Below are 18840 nucleotides of genomic sequence, written 5' to 3' on the forward strand. Positions count from 1 at the left end.
TGTGTATAGCATGTAGCGGAATGGAGCTGGCACCTCTGTGTGCTACCACAATATAAATAATGATCCTGGGTTTTTTGGAAGAGGGTTGAAGACCGAACTGAGATGTATACAGTGAAAAACGGAAGGTTGGTTTGTACGTGCCCATTTTTTTTATTTCTGGATTGTGATGCCTGTAACAAGTAACTATGTAAAGTCCTGCCCTTTTACGTACAGGTTCTTGCAAAAGCAAGTCAGGGTTCCACAGCTTATTACAGCAGCTGTGAACAGCATCCTGGTTACAGATTGCAGTAGTTGACTTCCCATGCAGAACAGATAGAAGCCTAGCTACTAATGTCACAGCTGGTACTGGAGGGCTGAGGTCACTATTCTAAGGCTCCCCCCAAAATTGTACAGCCCCTAAGGGAGTATTTTTTTACACTGTGATTAAAATACTTTCTAATCCTGGTCACCATAGTAATGAGTAGCTTTGCAGTCCCGCTCTAAGCAGCCTTACTGCCTCAGTGGTTAGCGTCCTAATATAGCTTAGGAATTCAAACCATGCACAGGCTCTTTTAAATTAGGTTTAAAAGTGACCTGCAAAGGTATGGAAAAAAAAAATGTGTCCTGTTGGGATTCTTTATGCTGGATAACAAAGAACTGGAATTCTCTTTATTTTATTTTCAGAGGTCTCTGCCTAGTTGTTTACTACCTTTGGATTATTGGGCCATATCCTAAACTGGTGTAAATCAGTATGTCACTGCCAGTTTACACTGGGTTAGGGTCTGGCCCATCAATTCTTGTCTTCCCTTATTTATGCTGACAGAGCCGGAGAACTAGAGGAGAAGCTTTCTCAGCCCTCAGCTGAAGGAGGAGGGAGGTTTAATTTTTCACAAGGAGAGCTCTTCTCCCAAGTGTTTGCCAGGCTCTTGAATTCAGTAGATGTTAATTTAAAAAAAAAAAAAAAGGCAGTGTGTTAACAGTTTGGTTGAAAATGATGATGACTCTTGATTGTGCAGGTTTCATTCTTGGTACTTGTAAGGATTTCCCACTAATTCTCCAGTGGTCTATAGTCTTTAAAAAAATAAAAATAAAAATGCTAGACAAGATCTAAATTTCTGATGTACAAAACCAAAGCAGGATAAGAATGGCCATAACTGTTTCAGATCAATGGTCCATCTAGCTCAGTATCCTGTCTCTGACAGTGGCCAGTGTCAGAGGCTTCAAGGAGAATGAACAGAACAGGGCAATTGAGTGATCCATCCTGTCATCCAATCCCAATTTCTGCCAGTCAGACTTACGGACACCCAGAGCATGGGATTGTGTCCCTAGCGATCTTGGCTAGTAGCCATTGATGGATCTGTCCTCCATGAATGTATCCAGTTCTGTTCTGAATCCAGTTATACTTTTGGCCTTCACAACATCCCTTGGCAGTGAGTTCCACAGGTTGACTGTGTTGTGTGAAGTAGTAGTGCCTTATGTTTGTTTTTAAAGCTACTGCCTATTAATTTCATTGGGTGGCTCCTGGTTCCAGTGTTGTGTGAAAGGGTAAATAACACTTCGCTATTCACTTTCTCCACACGATTCATGATTTTATAGAGCTCAAGCATATCTCCTTTTGTTATCTCTTTTCTAAGATGAACCATCCCAACCTTTTTAATCTCTCCTCATATGGAAGCTGTTCCATACCCTGATCATTTTTGTTGCCCTTCTCTGTACTTTTTCCAATTCTAATATCTCTCTTGAGATAGTGTGACCAGAACTGCGCTCAGAACTCAAGGTGTGGGCGTACCATGGATTTATATAGTGACATTATGATATTATCTGTCCCTTTCCTAATGGTTTCTAACGTTCTGTTCAGCTTTTTTGACAGCCGCTGCACATTGCGTGGATGTTTTCAAAGAACTATCCACAATGACTCCAAGCTCTTTCTTGACTGGTAACAACTAATTTGACCTCATCATTTTTTATGTATAGTTGATTTCTGATGTACATTAATCAACACTGAATTTCATCTGCCATTTTGTTGCCCAGTCACCCAATTCTGTGAGATCTGTCTGTAACATTGAGCTTTGGACTTTTAACAGTATGTCCCTGTTGTGTGGTGGTGGATTAGATCCGATAAATCAAAGGTAGGCAGTGGGAAATTAGGTCATTGCCCCTGATCACCTCTTAAGCCTGGGCAAAGTTGGCGTCACTTGCTACCATCTTGATCAGGGTTTCTCAAACAAGGGTTGCCTTTTCTGTAGGGAAAGCCCCTGGTGGGCCAGGCTGTTGTGTTCACCTGCCCCGTCTGCAGGTCCGGCTGATTGCGGCTCCCACTGGCCGCAGATTGCTGCTCCGGGCCAATGAGAGTTGCTGGAAGCGGCAGCCAGTAGGGCTCTTGGCCTGCGTCTTGAAGAGGTGTGATTCCCTGACTAATATAGCTGTGCTGGCAAAAGCCCCAAGTACAGATGCTGCTTACCCTGGCAGATACAGCTTGTCTTGCTTTGGGGGTGTGTGTGTGGCTGGAATAAGATATGTCAGTAAAAGCACAGTTCTGCTGGTATAATCCGCATCCACACTCCGAGTGCTTTGCCAGTTCAGTATAGCTCTGTAGTGTAGCCATGGCCTTATAGAACAAAATAAAAGGCAAATGGTGCCAGTGCATGTTAAAACAATAGTTAAAGATGCCTCTGTTTGCTTGATTGTCCAGAGAAATGTGCATAGACTCCGGTGGCCTAAGTGACCAATTGTGGCTGTATCAGTACACCTCTAGCCCGATAGAACATGAATTCGGATATAACGCGGTAAAGCAGCGCTCCGCGGGGGGCGTGGCTGCGCACTCTGGTGGATCAAAGCAAGTTGGATAGAATGCGGTTTCACCTATACGGCGGTAAGATTTTTTTGGCTCCTGAGGACAGTGTTATGTTGGGGTAGGGGTGTATTTACATAGTCCAAATGCATCCGGCGAAGTGGGTATTCACCCACGAAAGCTCACGCTCCAATACGTCTGTTAGTCTATAAGGTGCCACAGGACTCTCTGTCGCTTTTTACAGGTCCAGACTAACATGGTTCCCCTCTGATCCATAGTCCAAACGGTGTGCTGAACACTACGCCTCCTGAGTCTCTGCCCTGCAGAGCGTACAGACAGAGAGTGAAGCAAGGGGAGCGGTAGCGGGTAGTGATAGTGCGTTGTGCCTTATAGGGCAGCAGTTGTTTTTCAATCCCTATGTAATTGGCTAATGTTTCTGTGTGGAGAGGATTAGGATTTAGAGGTTTTGTGAAGAAGAGTTTTGTTTTAAAGCCCCCTTGGGGGCTCAGTCAACACCCATTTGGATTTGGGATGGAGTCTCACTCAGTTCCCCCACCCCCATGCCTGATGGAGTTTGCCTTCACATAACTGATCTTTTTCAGGCTTACCCAGACCCAGCATGAGGAGAAGTGAAGTACGCCCCAATTTTCAGTCTCCAAATTCAGTCTCAACATTTCTCTAGGTCAGTCAGGCTCTTGGTGCTTCGAGTTTTTTTTTGTTTTCATATATGTGACCTGAAATCTGCGCTCTGTGCATGTGTGTGAGATTATTATCTGAGATGCTCTGTGAATCGTATTAGCAGTGATAAAACACAGGACTCCGCATCCCCCGTATGCAGAATTATCTGCATTAATTAACACAGCTATTTTTTTTCTACATCTTTGCACACTAACAAGAAATAGGCCAGTATGAACCTCTGGTTCAGCCATCTGTTCCACTCCTGGAAAAGTCAAGTGAACACTCTTGGAGAGTGTATGTAAAAACATATAGGTACGAGCACTTGGCTATGCGGTTTAACAGATTTTTGTGGGTGTGGTTGTCTTTTTAAAAGCTGGAACTCCTTATTAACTGATGTCTTTTCTTTCCCTCCCTTCATTTTCATGTCCTGTCCTCCAATGGATTATGGCACCTCACCTGTGGGCTTCGTCCGATTGGCTCATCTCTGGGTGAGTACATGCTTCGGGTGAGTACATGCTTCGTTAGACTGCTAGTGAGCGGAAATAAATGGTCCATATGCCTCTTTTAAAAACACTGATCTCTTTCAGTTGAAAGGAAACTGGGTTGGCTCTGCTGGCTTATCCTTTGGCGCGTTGTTTGTTATACAATTGCAGGCTTTGCATATGGAGTCTGTGTGGTGGTGATGAAATAGGAGGTGAAGTGAAATGTGTGTTCGCAGTTTTGGATAATGAGAATGAGTTTATGTTGCTATTTCTGGATATCTTTTTATTTTAAACATCTTTATCAGTAGGCTGTTCTTGCCGGCCAGGATTGCTTTGTATTCTTGCCATTGAAATAATGCACTTGTTAGTAAGAATTGTTTTGCACTGGGAAAAGAGAACGCTTTCTCTCCATGCCCCTCCTTCTGGAAACTCCCCCTAAAAATAGTGGTGGTGAATCAGTGCTGCAATTATGTAGGAGATCTCCCTGCAAGGGACCAGTAGGATTGGAGGAGAAGCCACCCTAGGATTCTCAGTCTCAGGTCTGAAGACAGGTGAGCAACACTTCACTATAAAATTAACAAACGAGCATGCAAACCATAGGCAGAGAGTGAGGGAGGGAGTAGTGCCAGTACAGTGCCTTCTGGTCTCTGCTTCTTACTGAATAGTTGAGCAGCGTCTTGCGTTAATTTTGTACTGTACCATAAATAGTTCTTATGGGCCTCTCTAACCTCCTACCAATCTGACTCCACTGGCTTCAGCAGTTACATGTGAAATCTGACCCTGCGTTCCTCAAGAATTCCTGTAGAGCACAGTCTGGAACTGCTAGTGTTAACTTATGAAAGCCCCTTGTGTGAGCGCCTCCCTTTTTGGCATAGCTGTCTTTCTGTGCACTTGGTGCCTTACAGAGGTGATGGTGTAGGACTGTAGATTTTGGTGCTTAAGTGGTGTTTTATCTGATTATTTTAAATTCTTCTGAAGTGTTGAACAAGATTCACCACTAGTAATGGTTGCTCTCTTCTACAAGGAAGTGGGATGTAGGACAGCAGAAATCCAGAGCCAAACGGCTGCATGTATCTGGGTACTTGCTGATGCAGAAATGCCAGTCACTGAAGAAGCATTTGAGGGGAACATGAAAGCAGATTGGGTTTAATAACCAGGCAAGCGATGACTTTAGGTAAGGTGTAATGAATCAGAGTATCCAGGTTGGAAGGGACCTCAGGAGATCATCTAGTGAGTCCAACCCTCTGCTCAAAGCAGGACCAATCCCCAGACAGATTTTTGCCCCAGATCCCTAAGTGGACCTCTCAAGATTGAACTCTCAACTCTGGGTTTAGCAGGCCAATGCTCAAACCAGTGAGAGATCCCTCCTCCCCCTAAATGGGCATCTCCTAGTAAATAAAAATATAAGCACTAAACACTGGATTCCTTGAGGAAGCAGTGAAAGCAAAATGCTACATCAAGGATATTTCTGTTTGGATTGTTGGAGTTGGTGGGAGCTGAGCACCTCTGAAAGTCATGGCTATAGCCAACTGATCAGTAGCTCCGAACTTGTTTTGATCAGAGCACTTAAACTCTGCTGGATGCTTTTGCTTCTGGGACTTGTTCTCCAGGAATGGTGGCTGGACTTCCTCATGTGACCGACCTCCATATTTGTGACTTTCTCCTATTGACATCCTCAGCAGACCTTGGGTGTAGCTGCCTCCAGGGCCAGAGGGAGGGAAGTTCTCATCTGTTTTATTAGTGGGTTAATTCTGTGTCGTGTGTGGGAGGAGTTTGGGGGGTTGTTTTTTGGCTTTCAGCTGTACTTTTGCTACCCATTTTGGGTAGCTTGTGGATTATTTTACAGCTATATTGTATCATAGCAGCACTAACATATACAGTGTGCCAAACAGGCCCTGGCCCAGGAAGCATATTAGGTACAACACAGAAAGGCATGAGAGAACATGGCATTTTAAAAGATGTGTCTAGCAAACGGTGGGGCTGATTCTGATCTTGCGTATGGATGTAAATGAAGGGTAAACCTTGTGTTGGCCTTCTGCACTGAAGGGAATTTCTCTTTAAAATAATTTAAAATCTGAGCAAGACCACTGTCCATCCTCCTTTATAGGAATGAGTATTAGTCACTTCCGCTCGCTAGCATGGCGAGCTACCTCATAATATTTACACTCCCATATGGGACAGCGTGTAATAATGAAAACGTTAATGTTTGCCACAAATTTCTCAAAGGGGTGCTGCATGGAAACAAGCAACTTAGCAGGCTTTGCTGGTAATAGACATTATTTCATTGAATGCTGTGGGTCTTAATCTTGGCCAAGCAAGAAGCTTAGAAGGCTAAACAGTATCTTGTTAATGATGGGAAATAGAAAAATGTGTGTGGCATAGTTTCACTGGAACAGGGACAGTACTGACTTCACCCAGTAGGGAAATCAGACAGCTCATGTTAACTTTCCATCTATAAACCTTGCTTCTTTATATCTTAGCATTAGATGTAAAAAGAATAGGAAAAGCAGTCAACTAATCTCCACTTTATACCTACTAAGGAGGAAGGGAGGGCAATGTAGGGAGTGTTCTCTAACTCCGTGCTTCTGGTGAAACCGTTTCTAAGGTCTCAGAGAGAGAGTGCTTCATTGTCTTGTATTGCCGTGGACGCCCTAGTCATGGAGTAGATCCTCGTTACGCTAGGTGCTCTACAAACAGGTGGTCTTACAAAGTATGAGACAATAGATGGACACAAACAGATGAGCGAGTACCACGAAACAATGAGACAGAATTGGCCCCCATGATGCCTAGTGATCCCTGCACACTAGCACCCTAATGGTTGACCCCCCCTTTTTTAGGCATCACAGCAAAGGAGAGTTTTGAAGAGGGCTATGAAGGAGGACAAGGAGGTAGCTTTGCAGATGTGTACAGGGAGTGCCTCCCAAGTGTGAGGGACAGCATGGGAGGAAGCATGAGGGTGGTGGTTTGAAGATGTAATAAGCAGGTGATGATGGAGGCTGGCAACATGGGCTGATCGGAGACAGCGCCAACAGCTCAGTACTGAATGGGAGATTGGGGATTGGTTGGATGGAACTTTGGGTTTCTAAGGTCATGTAGAAATGGGGGAGAGGGGCATAAGTTGAGACTCCTGAGGAGGAAGATGAGGAAGTGGCAACACTCAAGGATTGAATTTTGCTTCCCAGGCTCACCCAGTTAATGGTACACAGGGCCCAGAAAACTAAGCATTCAACTGAGCAGGGGTGGACCTGTCAGGGTATCTCAAGAACCTCCTCCAAATAATGTCTTCCCTATATGAGCGTAGTCTTGGGGTGTATTGAGTACTGTGTTGGAACTGCAAGCCATCATTTTAGAGTGTGCATGGGGAAGAAGGTCCTAGTCCTGTTCCTGCTTGCAGGCTAGGGGGCTGTGTAGCAAAGCATGTGATCAGAGTTTGCCTGGAAAGAGCCATTTTGAAGCGGGTGGGGAAAGTTGTGCCTCTCTGCCTTAGGCTGCCAGTCTCCACTCCCTCTCCCCCTCCCTTGTGTGTTAAAGTTCTGGAGTTTATATTGTAACCTTCCAGCAAGAGTATTTTATGTTTTTATCTAACATCTATGATTGTATGCTGTGAACATTGCAAGTCCCACTCCAGAAAATGCAATGTTGCCAGACTTTTCTCTCTCTACTCCAAGCTTTTCCCACCTCACTGATGTTTTTCACTTCCCAGCAGCTGCTACATGCTTATAATTATCCTGTGATAGTTGGATTCTGTGGCCTGCTGTAAGTTTAGATGAACTCCATTGAAATCAATGTTCTGTAGTTATACTAGGGTGACTGAGAGCAGAACTTGGCTTAAACTAGAGCTGGCCAGAAACAGAAATTTCATTTTTTGGGGGGGGAGGAGGGGCAGGAAATTCCAAAACTAAAAAAAAATCATTCTGAAATGGGAAAAAAAAAATTAAACTTTGAAATTCCCTGTGGAATGGGAATTCTAAAGTTTGTTTAAGAAAGTTAAAACCTGTCGTGCAGACTGGGTTCCATTAGAAACCTGCTGGGTTTCCGTTGGAATTTTATCAAAAGCAACATTCCCATGCAAAATTTCAGTGAATCACCATATTTTTTTTTTTTTTTGTCAGAAAATTTCTGACCACTGCTTTATTATACCTTAACTACAGATAGAACTTGTGGCTCCATCCAGGCAATGCACAGAGTGGAGATACAGCCATTCACATAAAAAACTCTGAAGAATACAAGAACAGAAGGTGCTAGCATCATGTATAAACACATACCACCGGGTTATCCTTCAGTAATCATTATCTCAGGTTATTTAGTTTGTTTGTTTTTTAAATTCCACAATGACAAACTAGTGCAGTGTTTTTCTCAAACTTGTAAAATGTGTGTGTTCTGTTTTTTTTCATCTCTGACCCAGCCAAGGGTTTTTTGTTTTTCTTTTAAAGTCTACATATCTTACATCATATTGTGCCTCTTAAAGGCTTTGGGAAACTGGGGGGGGGAAAATATTAAGTGTTGTCACAGTGGTTCACAATCTTTCCAGTCCACTGTACCCCTTTCAGGAGTCTGATTTGTCTTGCATACCTCCAAGTCACTAAAAAATGACTTGCTTACAACATCAGACATAAAAATACTAAAGTGTCTCAGCATGCTATTACTGAAAAATTTCTTTTTCTCATTTTTACCATATAATTATAAAATCAATTGGAATATAAATATTGTACTTGCATTTCAATGTATAAGTATATAGAGCTGTATAAACAAGTCATTGTATGAAATTTTAGTTTGTACTGACTTCGCTAGTGCTTTTTTATGTAGCCTTTTCTAACCTAGGCCAATATCCAGAGGAGTTGATGTTCCAGGGGGTACACCTGCATACCCCCAGGGGTACATGTGCCCTTGGTTGAGAACCACTTGATTTAAGACATCATGGCTGGCATCCTGAGTGAGAATCCATTTAAACAACTGGGCAGCTCACCTCTTAGCACTATTGTTTCAGTCTCTGCAAACTTAGGCAGACACTACTTCAATGATTACACTCACCATATCTTGAAAGCTGTTTTTTACTGCGAACCATAACAGTTAGAGATTTCTTCATTTTATTTTTGGTAGGGAAACACTGCCTTAGAAGTCTGTGTAACAATTCTTGAGACATTTTATAGGGGTAGCAGTTCTACCAGGTAAGTAATATTTAGTTTCTCTCCAGAATAAGCTCATTTTTACTGAGAGATAAATTAATACAGCAGCCACAGTGTGTGTTTGTAATACAATTCTTCTGTCTCTGTTTTATTACCGGTCCCCCTAGGTGGCCCTAAAACTTATTTTTGGGTTTATTTCAACAAATCTTGCACAGTTGAGCTTTGACCTCTAGTTTGAGATACATTTGTAATTTCAGCAAAACTGCTTGTGTTTTTGGTTTAGGAGGCTGGTGTTTATGGTTGGAACGTCCTGTTGTTGCAATAACATCAAGGTTCTTAGCAGAATTTCTCTGCAATCTATTAAAAAGAGACATGAAAATTGAACACTTAAGTGCAAAAGGCATGATTTGAAAATAGAGAAACACTGATGAACTTGGTAACTTTAAAAAAATCTAAGTTAGGTTTCTTAGAAATCAGATGCAGTAAAGCTGTTACCTGACCAAGATAAGGGCCCATTGTGCTAGCTACTTTACTGGTATAATTTCTTTGAGAAGTGAGACTATTTCTAAAATTTACAGACTTATGCTGGTTACCATGTGGTGTTGTTTTGTCAACATTTGGTGCCCTGTGACTGTTGGCCCTACAGTGGTATTTGCAGCATTAAGCATAAGCAGCACTACAGATGCCATGATAAATTGTATGCTTTGTTTTAGTGGTGGCCATTTGTGAATTTTAATACTTTCAAGCTGTATTGTAAGAGGGGAAAATTTCTTTTATTCTTCAGAGGGTAGATAATCTGTTCATAGACAATTGAACTCTTTGATAGTTTGGCCCTGTAATCCATAAAGGTCAGTGTTTTAATGGGTTAGCTTGTGAAATTATCAGGCCAGGGGACGTGCTTTAGTGCAAAGCGAGCTTTTCAAAACTTAATTTTTGGAGGTTTGTTAATATTTCTGAGTGCTTGTTCTTTTCTAGTTTTTTGTTGCTATAGCCCTTTCTTATTCTTTTCTCCTTGATTGCTTACATAGCCTGTCTCCTATCATATGCTGAGCAAACTGATGAAATGAAGAGTGATTTCATGCAAAATGAGAACCATATGATGCTGACTTAACTTACTCAAAAGCTAAGTTTGTAAATAGGGATTTAATTGATCAAATGTAATTACTCAGATGTATATGAATAAAAGAATGTAGGCGGAATATCAGGATACACTTAATACAGCAAGATCCACTAGGCTGTAGAAAAATTTCCCAAGGGAAGTGGGGGTAACCTTCCTACCGATGTCAACTTCCCTCCCCCTGCACAGGATTTAAAACTAATTTGAATTCTCAGACAAATTACTACTTAAATGGAATTAAGATAGCTGTGAATTTAAAAAGAGATTAGCAATTTTTATTTATTGCATTTATTTAAAGTTGCACCTGTAACGTGTTTAAAAAAAAAAACCACCTCTGCTCTTTTGTCTGTTCTAACCTTGTGCTGGTGGAGAACCTGACTAGTTGCCTATTGCAGGAAATGAAAGGGAACAGCTGATCGTTTATTCCAGGGAAGACATGATTATTCTTTAATATTAAATATTTTGTATTGGTGCCAAGGCGCCCTACCGTGCTGGGTGCTGTATAAAAACACAAGAGGACACAGTCCCTGCGTGGAAGAGCTTACTACCGAATTTTAGACAAGATCCATGATCTCAGGGTGCTTCAGAGCTGAAAACTTGACCCATTTCTTGCTTGTGACCCGACCCTCCTCTCTCCCCCCCCCCCAAAATCCATCAGCTGAGCCAGATGTACACCATGAGCCAAATAACTGACATCTCTTCACTCTGTGACTTGGGTCCTACTATCGAGAGACTTGGTATTGCCAACCCCAAGCATTCAAAAATTGTGAGTCAGGTCCCAAATAATCATGATCTTAATATGCATTTTGCTGTTTGAACTGCCAGTTCATGGTTTTCAAACTTTTTTTCACAGCCATGAGGGCTAGAAACTTAATTTTTAAAAGGAAAAGTAGTAATGTGACTCCAGGAGCTGGAGCTTTAAAAAATAAACAACCCACCCACTATTGTGAGATTTGTGATCTTAAAATGGTAAGAGTTGACAACACTGGCATTCTCTCATCTGTATTACTGTAGCTCTGCAAATGAAAGTGACACACTTGCTAACAGTTTCTAGATTTGAATGTCTGGAGGTGGCAGGCTTTCAGTGGTGGTCCTGTAACTAAAAATTCACTTCTTTCCATTGATTCAAAGGACCTGATTTTTTGCAAACTTTCAGGGCATTGTACAAAGCTTTTCTACATCCCTCAAGCAAAAGCCGTAGTAAATACTTCAAATACAAAACATACTATTTTTTTTTATTGTTTACATTCATACATACATCCAGACAACATTGTGGTGGGTGTATTTTTGAAAACTGAAAAGTACATAAAATACCAGGTCAGGTTAAGCCTGTGTTGAATCTCTACAGGCATCAGTGTGTTCGCTTAGGGCTTGTCTACGTTGACAGCCTTGCTGTTGTGCTTAGTGAAGATGCTGCGTACGCCAACAGGACAGTTTCTCCCATTTGGAGTAGGTGCTCCACCTTCCCGAGAGGCATAGCTTTGTCGATGGGAGAGCTTCTCCCATCAACATAGCACTGTCTACATTGGGAGTTAGGTCAGTATAACTATGTCGCACATGAGCAATGTAGTTATACCAAATAACTTAGTAGTATAGGCCCACTTGGTAGTATAGACCAGTGGTTCTCAAACTTTTTTTTTCTGGTGACCCAGTTGAAGAAAATTGTTGATGCTCATGACCCAATGGAACTGGGGATGAAAGGTTTGAGGTGCAGGAGGGGGCTTTGGGTTTGTGAGGGAGGAAGCTCAGGGCTGGGGCAGGGGATTGGGATGTGGGCTTACCTCCGGCAGCTCCTGGTCAGCGGCACAGCTGAGGTGCTAAGGCTGGCTAGTCGTCTGTCCTGGCACTGTGGAATGCGCCGCACCCTGGAAGTGGTCAGCAGCAGGACCAGCTCCTAGGCGGAGGCATGCAAGTGTCTCCATGTGGCTTTTGCCCACATGCGCTGTCCCCCTTCAGCTCCCATTGGCTGATTCCTGGCCACTGGGAATGCAGAGCTGGTGCTTGGGGCAGGGGAAGCGCCAGCTCCGTGACCTCCCTGCCTAAGAGCTGGACCTGCTGCTGGCCGTTTCTGGGGTAGAGCACGTTGTCAGGCTAGTTCCTACTTGTTCCATCTTAACTGGGCAGAACCGCTGACGGGACTTTTAATGGCCCGGTCGGCAGTGCTGACCAGAGCTGCTGTGACCCAGTGCCTTCCATTCTGCCACCCAGCACTGGGTTGCGACCTGCAGTTTGAAAACCACTAGTATAGACCAAGTCTTAGTTCTCATAGGTGCAAAGCTGAAATTAACCCTTTGACTTTTCAGAAAATACTCAAATGACTGTGAGGACACTAGAATAAGCCAGATCTGGAGTTCATGGGCGAAACTGCCTTTTGAGAGATTGTGTTCCAAAAAGGAACAGATTACAAAAATGCATTATCAGGATTTGTTAAAATTTGATCACGCTTAGATAGTCAAAATGATACAAAATGAGGGAGAGTGGGTAGGAAGGAGTGTCTTCCATGGTAAGGGCCCCCCCCCCCGAAAACTTTCAGACAAATGATATGGCTTTGGCAAAAATTGATGGATTGTGCCAGAACTGGGATTATAATGGCGAGTTATTTTTTAACATTAACTATACGGTTGCTGTTGTGGCTTTGTAATAAAACATCGAGGAGTGAATACGCTGTAGAGATGACTTATCCTAGAGACTAGTAATGAGCTGGACTGATGATCTAATAAATCTCTTCCACTTCATTTCTTAGCTCAGAACGTGACAGGCTTTTAAAAGCCGTCATCCCCAAAGGTTGCCCTTCTGTTGCAGATAGTGCTTTGCTGTATCAGCTTTAAAAGCTATGGAAATATTTTCCACATATTTGTAACTTCACCTCTATGGCAGATTATTAAAGACTTTGTCGATAGTAATTTTCTCCCACACAGTGATTGTTAATTTGTACACTTCTCAATGGAAGGGAAAATATACAGGGAATCTGGATCTTAAATTCCTTGTTGAGAAGGGAGAGAGGTCATGTACTCTATTTATTTATTGACAGAAATAAATCAAAATTAGACCAAAGTGGATTTGTCCTACTATGCAGTGCCAAGTTGCAATGAGATTTCCTGTAGACCTCTTCATAGTCTTCTGATACCAATTGAATCAACATTTGTGATTATACCAGTGAATTTGAACCGTAGAGCCAGGGCTGTCAAACCAGAGGTTGACTAGACAAAACCACTGACTTCCCATGGATTGTTTGCTTGCACTACTTAATGTTGCTGCTGCTGGTTTGACCTAATTCGTGCGCCAGTGTAGAAAAGACAAGCTGACGTTTTCAATTACTTCTAGCCAGTTCACAGAAAATACTTATTGTGTGGCTGTTTTCTTTCTTTTAAACTTTAGTTACCATTCAGCTTCAGGTCACTTAATTTTGTTCTTTCTTGTAGTGTATGTCAATTTTGATCTCTTCCCCCTTCCCCAGATTCTCTTGTTTTTCCACATTAAAAATCCCTAAGTGTTGCGCGCTCGCACACATAATTCCTTTTTAGATGGTAAGCTCCTTGTTTAGATCAACTCGTCAGGGTATGGTGAGTTTTGTTCAGAGCAGAGTGCATCATTGACATTTGTTAAATTTTTAACGTAAAGCTAACGGGCATTGAAATAAGAGGACTCTCGGTCTGTAACTGCATGCTTGAATGTGGGAATCCTACTATATTGTATATTCTTTGGTGTCTTAGCAGAACATAAGGATTTATTTGCTAAGATTTTTATATATGAGCTCTTTTATTTGTCTAGGGCAAGAGTTCTCTTCCATCATAATGTACATTCCAAAAGGCTTCTAAATCCACTATATATATTTAAAGTGCTAGGATGGCGTGTTTTTGAAAACAGCACAGTGCACTTACTTGCCCTCCCTCTGTTCACTCTCTTTTACCTCTTTCCCCCTGCCCCCTTCTCTGCAAGACTCTGTTGATCTTCACCAGTCATGGCTGCAAGAGTGGTCAGTTTGCTGCTGGCCTGGAACTACCTTGTGGTTTTCAGTAAAATAGTCTGCTGCCTTAGCCGCACGTATACATGCTAAAAAGGAATATGATTTCTATGCTTGTAACCCTTGTTAAAATAACAGCATTCAGCTACTGACAATTCATGATTCATTAATATGACTGAATTTCTAATTGGGCGGTATAATGTGATTTCTAAACTTGCATAAAAAAATCACAACGAATAGGAAAGTTCTTTAAATATTTGCAGTCCTGTCTTGGCATGGATCAAACTGTTTTTAGCTAAGAATTTAAGAAATTTCCATGACTTCCTATGGGATTTCAGAGGTCAGTTTGGGGATGCGTAGGAAGGAAAAGGTTAGGAAATGAGCCAAAACCTAAAGTGAAAGTTAAAAAAGAGGCAGATTTGAGCTTATACCAAAGTAATATTTCATCAATTTGCCTAATTTTTTTTTTAACTTGGATGGGAACTAATACTGGGTAGTGTTGTGTTAAATGCTCATCTAGGGTTTTAAACGTTACGTACGGTAATATGCCTGTCACATCATATACTATACAGTTTAATGAGGCAGGTAACTTTTTTAAAATCAAAATTCTATCTACTGTTATGAAAGAACTAGTTTAAACAGTGTCCCCCAATCTGGGTTAATATACAGCACAGATCAATACATTATGTAGAGTCTTTGATATAAACTGTCTCCTAACACACTGTAGAGTTACATATCAGTTTTAATGTTTTGGATGCGCTGCCCTTCTCTTCCCCCCCCCCCCAAGTTTGAAATGTGTAACTACTGTTAGTACGCCTCTACCCCGATATAACACAAATTCGTACATAATGCGGTAAAGTAGCGCTCTGGGGGTGGGGGGGCGGTGGGGAGCGGGGCTGTGCACTCTGGTGGATCAAAGCAAGTTTGATATAACACGGTTTCATCTATAACATGGTAAGATTTTTGGCTCCCGAGGACAGCATTATATTGGTGTATTTTTAAAAAAAACAAACTGGTTTAACATTCATTTTGCTCTATTAAGAATGGTCGTAACTGGTTATACCAATATTCCATCTAACCCAGTATCCTGTCTTCTGTCTAGTGACCGATGCCAGATGCTTCAGAGGGAATGAAAGAACAGGGCAATTATCGAGTGATCCATCCCCTGTCCTCCAGTTCCAGCTTTGGGTAGTCAGCGGTTTAGGGACACTCTGTGCATAGGGTTGTGTTCCTGACCATTTTGACTAATATAGTCATTGATGGTCCTATCCTCCATGAACTTATTAATTGTTTTTTGAACCCAATAATACTTTTGGCCTTCACATACCTAGGCAACGAGTTCAACAGGTTGACTGTGTTGTGTGAAGAAATACTTCCTTATATTTGTCTTAAAGCTGCTGCCTATTAATTTCATTGGGTGACCCTTGGTTCTAGTGTTACTTGAAGGAGTAAATAACACTTCCTTATTCACTTTCTCCACACCGTTCATGATTTTATAACCCTCTATCATGTCTTCCCCCTTAGCTGTCTCTTTTCTAAGCTGAATAGTCTGTCTTTATATGGCAGCTGTTCCATAACCCTAATAATCTTATTGCCCTTTTCTGGACATTTCCAGTTCTAATATTTTTTTCAGATTGGGTGACCAGAACTGTGCACAGCATTCAAGATGTGGGGGTACCATGGATTTATATCGTGACAGAAAATCTGTCGTCTTTTCTGTCCCTTTCCTAGAGATTTCTAATATTGCTATCTTTTTTGACTTTTGCAGCTCATTGAGTAGATGTTTTTGGAGAACTATCCATGACTACAAGATTGTTCTTGAGTGATAACAGCCAATTCAAACACCATCATTTTGTATGTATAGGTGGAATTGTTTTCTAGTGTGCAATACTTTGCATTTATCAACAATGAATTTCTGCCATTTTGTTGCCCATGTTGTGCGATACTTTTGTAAGCTTTGAAAGTCTATTTTGGATTTGGGGTTAGCAACACTACTTGCAGCTAAATATTCAAAAATCTTGAGTTGGGACCTTAAAAATTATGTTTGGTTTAAAAATTAGATTTTTAAACCAAACGGGTTCTTATTTGAGATTTGTTTTTGAGCTTTTAGTGCTCACATTTTCAAGTAGTTCAGCGTAAGCGTGAAGGCTAGAAACTGATTTAATGAAACTGAGATTTGCCCATCGTTGTGAGAGTTTTGGAGCTGGGGCTTTATGAAAATGACAAAATATCATGAGATTTATGATTAAAATTGCAAAAGATGGCAACACTGATAAGGAAAAGCTAGGAAATATTTTTGTCTCTTAACAGCGTGAACCTGTAATGGAAGCTGGTTGCAAGCTTTCTAGAGAGGGCCTTGCCATAGTGTGTAATCCTATCAGGGTGGGTGTCTTTCAGTGGGAGGTGAATTCTTTGTGAGGAAATACTTTCCAAACAATCTATCAGGTACTAGTTGAAAACCAAAAGTTTGAAATTGGCCCTTGCTAGGATGCTGCTGAAATAAACTTCAGTGTGGAGTGCTGGAGGTTCAATGCTTTTTGACCCCAAACCAGGAAGCACCTCAGTACTGAATATTAATAGAGTGGGATGGAGTTGATCTTAATGCAAACAGAAAACTGATCCAAAGTTTAAATCTCTTCCCATTTTGCTCCAAAAGACTTTTGTTGCCATCAGGTCTGTTGTGGATTATGTAAATATGTGAGACAAAGCAGTTGCTTTCTCTTTGTTGGTATGTTTACATGCGAGGAAATCCATCTCAATGAGGACTTGCTGGAGCTGACATGATGATGTAAAATTTTATAGTATATCTATTTTCTACTGACAGATTCAAAGAGAGAAGATTTTAATAGTTCCACAGTTAGTACAACAGAAAACACTATGTACCCTACAAGTCTCCAGACCATGGCATGGGAACTTTCTCATCCTAGTACAGAAATTATTTTCAAAAGAGACCAACACAATTATCCCTTTTTGAAGACAAGAACCCAAATACCTCACTTAAGTTTGCTTGTTTCACAAGTACTCGCTCCCCCCCCACAGGTTTTAATTGTGTTAATAAAGATATATTAAAAGCAAAGTTCGGATGATTGGGGACACAGTAACTGTTCCATTTTTTACTTAATGGCCATTGTTTTAGATCTTTAAAAAAGTTTTGCTTTTGTAAGTAGATTGTTATGGAGAATAGCTCTATGCTTCTGAACTACACTACGTTTTTCTATTTTTATAGAGAAAGTTGTATCTAAAATCTAGGACATTGTAGAAAAGTTGTTCTGATTTAAGACATTCATCAGAAAAATGTCTAACTTTGTATATTTCTTTTCTGTATTGTTTCCAATTTATTTGTAACGTTTAAAGCTGTTTTTCTGCTTATTCCTCCCTTGCCTTATAAACACTTCACCGCTCTATCCTCTTAGCTGTAGCAGTGGGAGTAATCATGTCATTTCTACCTCCTCTTAAAGGACAGTGTTTGTTGTGGGTTAGAGCAGAGATTTAAAGAAGCTGGGATTAGATAATGTATCTGGTTAAAGTACTCAAAAGGCATCCATTCCTATAGCACTGGTAGTCTATATAATGTATATAATACAGTCTAATATCTCACTTCAGGAAGTTCTCCTTTTGTGAGACCCAGCTATTAATATGCATAGACAGGAGAACATTTTTCATAAAGGGCTTTACCCTGCGGGGACTTCATCTGTGACTTTCAGTGGCATGAAACAGTCTGTTGTCAGTAACTTGCATGTCATGCAGCACCATGCCGCAGAGCGCAAGAGAGGAAAAGACTGTTTCTGACTATTGTTAGACATGGATTTGCCAACTGGTTCTGTCACCTAATGGAGGCCTGTCTATACAGAAACTGAAATCAGTTGTAGTTACCAAATTGCACTGAAATAACTACTAGTATTGAGGTTTTTTGTTTTGTTCTTTGTTTTTTAAATTTAAGCCTGGTCTAAACATAAATGTTTGACTGGTATAACTATGTTGGTTAAGGATGCGATTCCCCCCGCCACATCCATTTGTAAACTTTAGTCTTTACTAGTCTGACTGCATCCAGAGATGAAGCATTTTTATACTAGCACAACTGCATCCACACTACAAGGGTTGTACCGCTAGCTGTTACACTGTACTGGTATAGTTAAGGCAGTACAACTTTCCACTGTAGATGAGTCTACCCTAGAAGCACTTTAATGCTATTCCTTTACTAGTATACTGTACTGCCAAAGCTGTGCTTTACAATGGTATACGACCCCCCCGCCCCACACCAAAATCAAGTGGTACAAGTAAAAGTGCAGTTTTGCTTGTATAACTGTCTCTGCTACAGGCTTCCGCTGGCCTAGCTATGTAAGGCAGGGATGAGAAGAGCTACTAATCTGTAACGTGTATATAATGCCTAAGTGTTGTCTGTTGCAGTTTGTGTGGAGGCAAATCCAAAGAATTCCTTGTTCTATCCAAGGACTATCCTTCAAGGATGGCTTCCTCTGGGTGCTTGGGTAGAGTACCCAGGTTAACTGCATGGTTGTGGGTTTTCTCCCCCAGTCTACAGAACAAAGATTGATGTGAAGTCAGGATTTGATTAACAAGGTGCAGGCACAATGTTAGGAAGGCTCAGAAGAATGGAGCCAAAGTATACTAGCCAGTGGCAGATTTCTGTTGAATTCAAGTGTACAGGGTCAGGCCCTGAATGCATCTGTGTGTGTGTGGGGGGG

General features: G+C 41.4%; 1 protein-coding gene across 2 annotated transcripts in view; it reads left to right on the forward strand.

Moving 5' to 3' along the window:
- Positions 1 to 18840, forward strand: part of EPB41 (erythrocyte membrane protein band 4.1) — a 156516-nt gene that overhangs the window by 14078 nt on the left and 123598 nt on the right. Inside the window, exon 1 of one of the 2 annotated variants that reach the window (XM_075060930.1) lies at positions 3979 to 4142. The exons of the other annotated variant lie outside the window; for it this stretch is intronic. The gene's annotated coding sequence lies outside the window, so the exon portion shown is untranslated. Of the gene's footprint in view, positions 1 to 3978; positions 4143 to 18840 lie in introns of those variants that run through there. 2 annotated transcript variants of the gene reach the window in all.

This window comes from Chelonoidis abingdonii, chromosome 25, assembly GCF_003597395.2.
Source record: "Chelonoidis abingdonii isolate Lonesome George chromosome 25, CheloAbing_2.0, whole genome shotgun sequence".
NCBI classification, from domain to species: Eukaryota; Metazoa; Chordata; order Testudines; family Testudinidae; genus Chelonoidis; species Chelonoidis abingdonii.